Raw genomic sequence first — 12,008 nt, 5'->3', positions numbered from 1 at the left:
GATGTAATGTGGCCCCACGAGTGAATCACACAGCAGTTGTTCACAAAAGCCATTAACTCTGTTCAGTTCAGCTCAGACTGAAGATTCAGTCCCATGGGATTCATTTGCAATTGCTTCAATTACTGTAGACTTGCCCAAATGTTCTCTGTTGCTCTACTGTCCTCTTCTGTGGAGAAGAAGCTGCAATCACAAAGGAGTCATTACGGCAAATGCCACTAACAACGGAGCTATTTAAAGAAGCACTCTTCCCCCAAAAATACAAGTGAAAACATGGCAAACATAATCTTGCACACACCATATACTGTTTCTCTAGAAAAACAAAGTCGTCGTATCGTTTTTAAAATGTGTGCATGCACCATTCAGAGTACACTCTACCCTTTGGATTGTGTTAATTACAGCTCAGTCACCCCACTGAGTCTGTGGAGGACGCCGTGAGAGAAACATACCTCCCAAGGGATGAGGTGGTTGTACTTGTATATATTTTTGCGGCGGAAAGAAAAAAAGGAAGGTGTTTTTGTTATTTAGCCTACTCTCATTGATATAATTTGGGAGGACAAAATAGCAGAAACACCTGGCAGTATAATTTAAATGCAATCAACAGAGCCACAAACTACATCCTCCAAAATGTTCAAACAGTTCAATCAGCGCCTCGCTACAACAGTTTTAGCAAAAACCGAACAGTATAACCATCACGAAGGTAAGATTTACTGCACAACTGTTGTACTGCTCTAATTTTAACTGAAAAATTGGCTAAAACAGTAAGTTATTCTATCATGAGTCAATGTGAATAAATTAAATTACTTCTGATGTATGATTATATTAAATGAATGCAGACTTATAAATACATAAACCTTATCTGTTTATTCAATTATTACATTTGAAGTTAAGAGTAACTACATAAACATAATGTGTTGTTCAAGTATTCATTATTTTAGTATTGTACATAAATCTAATGCATTTCAGATTGGTTATTCTGTCTCCTGCAATAAATTACACATCTTAGTTATACACATGGACTCATCATGATAGAAAAACTCTGCTTTAAATGAGACACTTTACACTGAACCTATGTAATAGAATTAGATGGAAAATGTAACAAACATCTCAGTGTTTAAGTCCATTTTGTTTTAGATTAAACTGGCAGGTGAGTGTATACATTTCTTTCTGTTTTTCTTCTGCTAGTTAAAAGCCTCCCTCAGCCTGGGTATGATATTAATGTCAACATGTATGAAAATCCTGCTGTTTCCTCAAAATATAGCAAACACTAGATTTATGCCAGATGCCTTTGCATTACGTAAGAAGGTTCCACTTAATGCTAATTCCCTCTGACGCAAGACAAACAACAGGCAAGAGCCAATCACACTTGTTTCAATGCCCGTGGAAACAGAGGCACAGAGTCGTTCATGACTCTGCTCCACTACAGGGGTGGGGATGACTTCCCCAAAGTCAACCAGCTTCTGTGTAGCATGTTGAAAACGCTCACACACAGAGCTATTTTGAACTCAGGAAGCAAACTTTGCAACAGAAAATGACGTAGTTTCTGTGTAGTATAGCAGATATAAATCATAACTACTGTCCAGTCAAAGTATGTAGATTATTGTATGTCTACAACATACTCACAGACACTGACGCATGATAGGCCAGAGACTGTCCAAGATACTGAACTTCTCCTTTAACGTGATGTTATTTCACATCACATCACATCACATCACATTAGCAGGACGTTAGACAGTGATGGATTCATCCTGAATTAATCCTAGTGTAATGCACTGGGATATAAATTATGGAGATAATTTAAGGCAAGTGATATTTATTAAGGCAGCGCAGTTAAAACATTTGTGAAGACTAAACTGGTTGGATGCTTCACTTATGACCACAGGTGCAGTATGAGTTCACTTCTGAAAATGCACTTTTTCCTGGAAGCTCAAGAGCCCATTTCATCTTTCATCTTGGGTTCTTTAAAAAAGAAAAATAGGTCAAAATCAACTCTTCTGAAGTCTGACATAACCTACATTATAACGGTGATGAGTATAATCATACAGGAGATACAGTGAAATGCTGCTATCAAGCGAGGTCTTCCCCCTGAAAAAGCCAGCCAGAGTCTTTCAGAGTTGAGTTCACTTGATGGTTCCTAACAGCGGAGTGTGAATTGTCTTCTCCAAACTGCTATGAGCAGCTAGATTTGGTAGATGGGTCTGAGATGCCACCTAGTGATTCTGAGAGGACCACCCCAGTCAAACTACACCCTCATTCTCCTGACTCAGCGAACAGGGATGAGTAGGACTGGTTCCATGGCAACAGTAGATAGAGAGAGAAAGAAACAGAGAGAGAGAGAGAGGACAGAGTGTGAAAAACACAATGAGGCTGGCCCATGAACGCCCACACAAACACCCACTTAAAAATACACAAACTGACACACACACACACACATACACAACGAGGGGTATTTTAGTGATACATATTGTAGATCACATTTTAATGGCTACTCTGTTTTTAGTTCCTTTTTGGGACTCACTGAAGAGCGCTACGCTTATCCAGTAATGTTTAATTTAAAGTTAAATAGAAAGATAGTTCACAACTCAAAACACTTCCAGTAAGATCCTCGCCTTCTGTTTAAAGCAGACTGCTCTGAAAGATGTGGAAGAAGCACGATGGCAAAAAATCTTTCATTAGTCAGACATCTAACTCATCTCTGTCTGTAATGTCGTCTGCAATAAACTTTTTCCCACAGCAGAAATTTGGAAGTTAATGAGAAAGTCTATCCACAGGAGTGACATAATCTGGCTGAGGTGTCTGATGAGAACGAACATGCCCATCATAAAAAAATCCTGTTGTTGTCTTCATCATTCCAACGACAGTTGTCATTTCACAGATCATCCAAAATCTTGAGTAGTATGTAAATTTTACAATAATATAAACCCATCATTTGATAGATATTTCATTTTAAAAAATGTCAATGATGAGTGTTGGGTCTGTGATGTTATTCTCTTTGAGCCGTGCACTTCCGAGAGTACTGAAAGCGATAATATCATTTATAATATCATCAGCTGGATTGCCACATATCATTGGTGCTGTAGATTGCACGCATATACGGATCAAAGCACCTTCTCTGTGCTGCAGAATAGTTCCTGGTGATGCGTCTGGCTCCAGGAGCTGGTGGAGATGGCTGATTTATAAAAATGCTACATAGATGACCAAGGTTATACCCTCACTCAATGGCTGATGACCCCCCTTGACAAATCCCCAGACCAGACAGGAGCGCTCTCACAACCGACGGACCTCGTGCACCCGCTCTGTGGTAGAGCGCACAGTTGAGCTGAAGGCCAGGTGGATGTGCCCTGATACCATGTTTGACGCTATGGAAGATGTTTACATTCTTTTATTTGATTTAACAATACCTCAAGGTCACTACTGCTGACATTCTCCTTCTTCTTACTACCCTTTTGTGATGGCATCTCTCTACTGTGCCAGTGTTGACTGTTTGCACACGGCACAACACCTGCCCTTCTATGGTGTTGAGTGGGCATTAGCTATACTAATTACAAACAATCGGCCACGCGTCTCCAATTTACGATCAAGCGGGATTCATCATTCATAACCTGGGTTAGAGCAGATTCGGATTGTAAGAACGTTCATGCCGCAGCAGTTAGACCAACCAAAGTGTGCTCTGATCCTAAAACAACGCTAATGTTGAACTATTTCACTGTAAATGACTGAAAGACACCTTACACAATATTTCTAACCGTGATCAGCACTCTGGTTCACTCACTTTGTGCTTAAACATTTCCCCTGTACCTCATGTGATAAAACTAATCTGCCAGCTGCTACCGCTGCCACAGCTGCAGTTTCACAGTCACATGAGTACCTGTGTGTTTGTGATGCTTATTATCACACGGTGTGACGTTGGTAACAAGAATCAAAGGGAAACAACAACAGCTTGGTGACTGTACAAAACCCAGCTGAAGCTTTCAAATTACATAGAAACACAAGATTTTTAATCAAGTACTGATGATGAGTGTTTCAATGTTTGTATTTGAAGGCCACCAGCAGTTGATTTCAGCTGAACAGTCTGCTGCTATTAGCAGCCATTACTGACATGGTTTAACTGACATGGTTAGATCCAGCCTGTTGTCAAGTCTGTGACACTAGTTTAAATGATTTGTGATACATTAATGTATTTTTGTGTGATCAATTTAGCGCCAACCTGCTGCCTGAGGCTTATGTGTTGCTCATAAAACATTCTGTTAATGTACTGTTAGGCTAACTGTCATGTATTTCAGTCTTTCACTGAAAAATGTGTTAACCAACTGAAAGGTATTATTAATAACATCTATCTATCATTCTATCTCCCCCCTTCCATTACATTCACATTACAACACCACTGTTGTTCAGTTCGTCTGCCCTCTCAAGGGGTTACCAGTTTGTGCACTAGCTAATGTGGCTAACGCTAGCTATTGCAATGTTTTTAAGGAACAGAGATACTTTTATTCTGCACCTTTCTTACAAGCAAGTTAGATGTATTATTTTTTTTAAATGGTTTGTCAACATAAAAATGTTTTTCAATGTGACCTTTAAAAATAACACTGCTATTGGTAACATGTCAGACAAGTTAGATTAACGGTGTGTTCACAGCGAAAGTGAAGCAAATTTTGAAGCAAAAGTTCAGGATTACGCTAAATTCATGTCATTGGTTTGTTCATGTGAGTTTCATTGAAACTTCAACTTCAGCGAAAAATGTGTTTGTGTTTTGGGGCTTTGCTGTGTGGTGTGTGTCGAGGTCTGCTGCTCAGAGCCTGCCAGCTCTGGAGGAGAGAGACAGATGCAGAGCCAGACCCTCTGGAGGAATAAACACCCATGGCTCTATCTTATGCTCGGCACAAGGCGGCGCACAGGTTTCATTGCTAGTTTCAGACTGACGCAGTTGTCATTTTCATGCCCAGCGCACACGTTGTGTAAATAGCAAATATACTTGCATCCATCTGTGCGCCCCTGAGCATGTTGGTCTTAAAATGAGGTGTGGTCAGGCGCACGGATGGCGGACTGATATCTTGAGGCAGCAGAAAGCAGCAGTCTGTTTCCTGCTCTTTAAAGAGTGCATTATTCAGAGAGTAAGATGCGATTTTATGATTTGAGAGGCTGCTTCAAGTTTTTTTTTAAATTTCCATGAACGCAGTCATGTCAGTGTAACAAATACTGGGCATATTTAATCAACAAAACTAAAAGCTGTAGTTACAAACTCTCAAAGGAAACGAATCAGGAGTTTTAAGTACTCAATGAATGTTCATCAGCTGTTCCTCATGCGCAAATGCGGATGTTAATGTAGAGATACACATATATGGTTTCTGCTGCTGGAGGATCGCTGCATGTAATGTCATTAATAATTTCCTCATTAAGGACATATTTCATCCTCTCACCCACCCATTATTGACCAGGCCTGATCCACGGACTGAGAATCCTGCACATACAGAGGGACACGCAGCATGGCTCCTCCTCAGTTAAATATCAGTTTATTTTTTCATATGCAGTCAAACAGAGTTGTTGATGGGACAGATGATTGTGAAACGGCGGGGCAGAGGGTCCAGCAGCCGAGGACCACGTACATGTCCCTCAGCGAAGACGACACACTGTTTAATATGTGTCAGGTCCTGGTACACCTGGCTCTTCAAGGGAATGGGAGACAACACTCGGATTGGTTTCATTTATGTTCCATGACTAATTCAGAGTCTAAATACAACGCCTATACGCTGTGCACCGCACTTTGCTCCCAGATTAACCACCTTTTAACTAGCAAAATTAACTTCAACTTCAATAAATTCAACTGGATGGTGGCTTTGACACGCCCTAAATGCACTCACGCTTTGCGCTTTAGACCATCCACTATAGACCGTCTCAATACGGCCCCCAGACTCAAGTTGCTGTCTGCTGTGATCCAGGGAGCTCAGAGATTACTATTTAAACTTTTGAGATTGAAAAGTGGATTTATCTTCACTTCCGCTTATCAACCTGACTGCGGCAGAGCTGACTGCCATTGTTGGGTGTTTAGTTTATTTCATGAAAGTAACGTTACAGAGAGTAGAGGGGAAAAGGAGAACTGGAGTCTCTGGTGAGTGCTGAGTTTAGTGAGAGGTTGACCTGAATTTAAACACAAAGATACACACACCCTCGGTGGGTGTGGTCTTGTTACAGTGAATGTAAAGTTAAGAAATCTGGCTATTTGGGGCGAATAAACACTTGTGGGAATACGTTTAATTAACACACAACTTGCGCGAGTAACACAAGGCAAAAATTTGCTTTGCTTCCTGTTTAAACATACATAACACAACTGCTTTGACATTAATTTGAATAAACTTGATTCATTTAAGGTCATTTTTTGGTTGGTTTTAGTGTTTTTTCTTATTGTTTACTGGATAAATCAGTGTCATTATGATATGTACGTCCTGTGGGGATTTAATGCTTGTTGTTCACTGGTAATGTTTTGATAGATGATCTATGATTCTTTATATTTAATTTCCTCGTTTCTGTACCAATTCATTTTCAGTACCTTCAGTCAAACTCTTGATGTGATTTCATTTTTTCTATTTTGTTATTCCTAGCATTTAATTTGTCTTCCAATATTGTTTTCACAGTTTTCCAAATGCTGCAAGTAAAAGCCTCAAAAAGCCAACTGCTGTCTTCAACCTTTACTGGAAGGGTATTTAACTGACTGCATGGCTGAGCAGCTCCATGAGAGTAGAAGAGCCTCAGTGTGCTTCAAATTAAGTGCTTGAAGGCCATCTGAAAAATCCTCCCCCTGCACCTGTCCAACGTCTGAACTGAAAGCACTGCGTCTGACAGTTTCTGTAACTTTCCAAAACCAACAATCTGACAATCGCGCCCACTTCCACCAGCAATCGTCGACATGCAATGATTCACACTTCACACAATCGGCTTCGCCAGTTTTCATGTACACTACCTAGTGCAGCACTATGAACACTTTCGAGGAGAGATGGCCTGAATGTGTGCCTCTTTATTCCAGGTTTTATGACTGCATTGAGACAGCAAAGACAGTATTCTTGGATAAGCTTTGGAGGCAGTTGGATGCAGCCAGGAGGAGGTGATGACGGCAGATATTTCGCCTGAATTTTAATTTTGGATGGACACCTCCTTAATTCCTCCTCTTTCTTTTATAAGTATAATATTGTTGCTCCATTAACCTTGTTATCTTAAACTATTTAACCCATTTTAGCCCCTCCACAGCATTTCATAACTCCCCCACTTAATCCTCCTCAACCTTCAGCTCCACTTTTCATCAGTGTGCCTCCAACAGTCAGGATAATAATTAGAAAAACTTCTGATACTGACAATCACAACTCTGAGAACCAGAGATTCAAAAGCTCCTCTCCTCTCCTCTCCTACTCATTTCCTACCTGTACTGTGGGCCAATGGGGATTAAGATGCCGGCGTATGAGGGGTGGTCCAGCTGACAGTCACCCTGAAGATCAGTGGTGGGTGGAGCTTATATCCCCGGGTGACGGTCTGTCGTTGGTCAGGTTCATCTCTGCTTCCTTGTAACCCCACCCACTGGGCCCCTGCAAGGCCTTATGGGTACAACGCTCTGCTGAACATGTTTGTGCCAGCTTGTCGTTCAGTTAGCCTCAGCAGTCAGCAGCAGTCTTCTTGTTGAAACTTCTTGTGCCGTCTTCATATAGGTTTCCTGTGCGAACAGACAACAAAGAGAAAATCATGCTTCTGTAAATTAACTGACCCTGAGCTCATCTCAGTCCTGTTTAGGTGTAGTTGCTACACATATAAAGCTTTTTGTTCTACCTCCACACATTAGCCAACACAATTCTTAGTCATCTTAGAAACAATGTGTCCTTGATTTCAGACAGAAAGAGACAAAAGCTGGTTTCTGATTTGTTGCGTCTACCTTTGAATTACCGGGCTGAAATTACAACTACTGCTGGCCATAGTTAGCTGGCTAGTTAACCCTATCTCCATGTGTTGGTTTAAAATTCATACGTGGATTGATTTTAGTTTCCCTGTTTAAACCAGTATCTTCTACTTGAATAAAAGAAAAGGTTTGAAAATGAGGAATAACCAATGAGTTCAAGAAACTGAAAGCTATCTTAGGTAGCGAGCGAATTTAGCTATAATTGCTCGAAGTGTAAACTTCCTCAAACAAAATAAAGAGCAGAAAAGACCCACTCATGTGTGATAAAGTTGCATCTCTGCTCTCACGTGGTGATGTTTCAGTCTTGAGCAGGGATTTGATGACTTAATTGATAGTGTGAAGCTTTGTGATAATACCAGGATTGCCACAGCAACACCAGAGAAATCACCACAGCCAAAGATTGGAAATGTCTAGTTGTTTACATTAACGGCATCAACGGCTGCCGATGACGTATTTCACAGGGGGAGATTTCAACCACTAACCCTTGGAGCTCTTGTGAGGGCAAAGAGGCACTCAGGGTTAAAATTGGAAACTGGAAATGTTACAGTTTTACTTGAAGAATACTCTGCAATAGTTATGCAAAGTGTCTCTTGATGAGTTTAAATGGATTCGAGTGAGAATTTTCGCAAGAGTGGATTCTTTACATTGCATTAATGTGGACTGAAACACTAACTATACGCCATTTGTTTCCCTTCTCACATGCTGACCAATATGAGGAGCTTCGTGACTGCCTGTTCCCCCCAGCACACACTTCGTCATTCCTCCTCGTTTCAAGTCAGTTCATTAACGCCAAACCAAATCTCCACAGACCACAAATGAAATGGAGGATTTGCCCGGCAGTGTAAAATAATTTTTCAGCTGTGGCTAGATGAACAGTGAGTCGAACCAACAATGAGACAACAGCAGCCGCCTGCCTGCATGTGTGTCGGTTTGTCTGTCCAAGCAATCCAAATGACATTCAATAATGTGGGGATGCTCGTCACCATGGCGATGCAGCATTAGTCATTGTCAGGTTCGTTATGGAGACAAAGGCCTGTGTAGAATGTATGATTATGCTTAAGGCAGGGAGGGTTAGCCTAGATACCAGCATGTATACACAACCTGTGTATAAATAAACTGTATTGTACAGAGACGGTTCAGTCTCTCAGCCTCACATTTCTACCATACAAGTCCATACGTGTCAATCATCCTTTCTATTTCAAAATACAACAGCCTGAAATCGCATTTTGTATACTTTAACTCTTTCTAGGTGAGTACCTCTGTCACCAGCTACATCCTTCTGTTGTCACTGTTCGTTATTGTATTGTTACTGTTGCTATAGCGGTCCTCTCTACGATCCCCGGGCTTCAGCTCTCAGCTAGAACTTCTATGTGACCCTTGTGATTATAAGTGCTAGTTTACAGTCACTGGTTTCCTTATCACTGTGGATACATATTTTCCTTATCATTCATTTTAACTAAGTGTATTATCATAACCCAACTTAATTCTGTTCTGTCAGTGGGACTGAACTTCTTGAATTAAATTGCCCTGTTTCAGGTTAGGTAGTGAACTTCCACTATAAAAATCATGATATATATTTAAAGGTTTAGCGAAAAAGTCAGATTTTGTGTGTGGTTCTCGACAGTGGCGTTAGGAGTGGGCCTTGAATAAGCTTGTATCTTGTAAACAATATTAAAACATTTTCAACAGTTACATTAAACTGTCTGTTCCACTGTAGATTTAATTGAAGTAAAATAAAATATTTTACAATTTAAAGATGTTGGTAGTTTACAGTGTTTTGAAATGTAACCAGTTTACTTAAGTGTTTCTCAGTCTTAGTGTTGTCTTTCCAAACATCACCGATGCAAATAGCAGCAAGTTGAGTAACTTATTAGTTAACGTTTCTACCTGCATTAAGACCAGTCAGTCCGTTTCAGAGGTGTTTCTCTATGTTTAACGTTTTAAAGCCAGGCGTACACTGTTTTGTATACATTGGATTGTGCCTTAAATTTTCCAGTGTTATAAAATGATGGTACTTCTATGTTGCAACACAATGGGCTTACATTTCTTCCCAAACAATTCACTTTAATTTTAATATAATGTATTACAGTAACCCTTTCTCAGTTAAGTACCACAGTTAGATGACTTTCCATCTTTGTCTTTCAAACTAAGATTGAAATTATGTACTATAACCTCATAGTGAAAGCTTCACACAGTAAATACAATATGTTACATAAAGAGGGGATTTCACATTGTACAGATTTTCTTAAATGTTCTAAAAAAATACTGATTACCTTAATAACCACTACAGATGCATGTTTATGTTAATGTTAATAGAGTTGTCTGTGCAGGCATGAAAACGTATGTATTTCAAGGTAAAAGGGGCCCGCTGAGGCTGCATATGTACGGGTCTTCTACACCTCTAGTCCTTGATAACAAAATTACACAAACTTAAGCATAAGTTTCACCTATGCACATGGTAAAAGTAATTATTTGATTTTAATTTAATTTGACAACTCAGCTTTTGGGCCATTTCAGTTTGAATGAGCTGGACGACAACGGCGAAGTGTCTCAGCCTGCGGTGCATCAGGGATTTTACACCAGATAAATGAAGGCACAAACAAATGAACGTGATGAAAAACTGCTCTGCGGTCGTCCCCTCAGTTTCAGAAAGCTTCCACAGACAAAGTCTTTTTCCTCTCTAAACGCTGTGAATGCTGACTCCCCTGCCCACCCACAGTCTGTTGGCTGAATAACCGTGTTCGTATCTGTGAAAAAAACATACAAAGCCAGTGCCTCCTGTTGGATGAAAAGCTGCAGTTTCTCCCGGATGTGATCGGAGGTGAAAATGGGTTGCTTTTAAAATAACCGAAGTGTTCAGGGTCTATGAAAGTCAGACACAAAGTACACCACACCCTCATCTCTCACCTCTCAGAGCCGCAGAAATAACAAATCCGAGTGTTTACTGTCTATCTCGACTCTTCTTTGAACTCATTTACATCACTTCAGTTGTCCTCCCTCTCTTATTACACCCTCTCTCTCTCTCCTTCCATCATGTCCATCCTGGCAAACACAGTGGGAGCGAAGGGTGAATTAATAAAGGAGTGAAAGTGGAGCACAACTCCCTCAGGTCCGCCTTTTCTGGGACGCTGACACAGAGAAACACACAGGCGCACACACACACACACACACACACACACACACACACACACACACAGAACGACAACACAATCTACATAAAGACCCTCATGCACTCACACAATATAAGGCCTACATGTGCACAAAGCCACATGCATACTTCTCATGCATTACTTGGGTGATGAGATGTGAAGAGGAGGAGACAGAGAGAGAAAACGATCCGTATCTCCCATCATCTGCATGCCCCTGCCTTAGGGTGGGAGGGACATGAGGAAGGAGGAGATAGGGAGAGTGGAGGAGATTAAGGAAGGAGGAGGAGGAGGAGACAGGAGGGCAGGAGCCACGTGAGGAGGGATGCATGGAGAGTGAAACTCAATGGTCCCACACTCCCTGTGTTTCCTCCTCTCATCTCCTTTCCTTTAATTTATTCTCGTCTCTCCTCTTTCCACCCCCTTTCTTTTTCTTTCACAATGGCTCTATACTCCTTTGGTTCCTCCTCTCCTCTTTATTTACCTCTCCTCTCCTTTTTATCCTCTTACCTTTCCTCCCTCCTCATTTGTCCTTCTTTTACTTCCTTCTCTGCTCTCCTTTCCTCTCCACTCCTATTCTCGCATCTTCTCTCCTCTTTCCTTTCCTTTCACAATGGCTCTATACTCCCTTGTTTCCTCCTCTCCTCTCCTCTCCTCTCCATCTTCTTTCCTCTTCTCTTCTCCCCTTTGCTCTAACCTACCCTCCCCTCTCCCCTGTCACTTCTTTTCCTTTTCCCCTTGATTCCTCCTCTCCTCCCCCCTCATCTGTCCTCCTTTTCCTGTCTTCTCTGCTCTCCTCCCTCTCCCTTCTCCTCACCTTTCCTCTCCACTCTTCTCTCCTCTCCTCTTTCCTTTCCTTTCTTTTCCTTTCACAAAGGCTCTATACTCCCTTGTTTCCTCCCCTCCTCTCCTTTCCACACTTTCATCTT

The 12,008-nt window shown here is 41.1% G+C and overlaps 1 protein-coding gene across 3 annotated transcripts in view; it reads right to left on the bottom strand.

Moving 5' to 3' along the window:
• Positions 1 to 12,008, bottom strand: part of lrrc7 (leucine rich repeat containing 7) — a 130,759-nt gene that overhangs the window by 93,453 nt on the left and 25,298 nt on the right. For all 3 annotated transcript variants that reach the window (XM_084354948.1, XM_084354949.1, XM_084354950.1), the window contains one exon: positions 7,407 to 7,693. The gene's annotated coding sequence lies outside the window, so the exon portion shown is untranslated. The remainder of the gene's footprint in view (positions 1 to 7,406; positions 7,694 to 12,008) is intronic.

This window comes from Pagrus pagrus (genome assembly GCF_965226575.1).
Source record: "Pagrus pagrus genome assembly, chromosome: 6".
Lineage (NCBI taxonomy): Eukaryota > Metazoa > Chordata > Actinopteri > Spariformes > Sparidae > Pagrus > Pagrus pagrus.
Note: the sequence above shows the minus strand (reverse complement) of the source record. Positions and strands in the feature narration are given on the sequence as shown.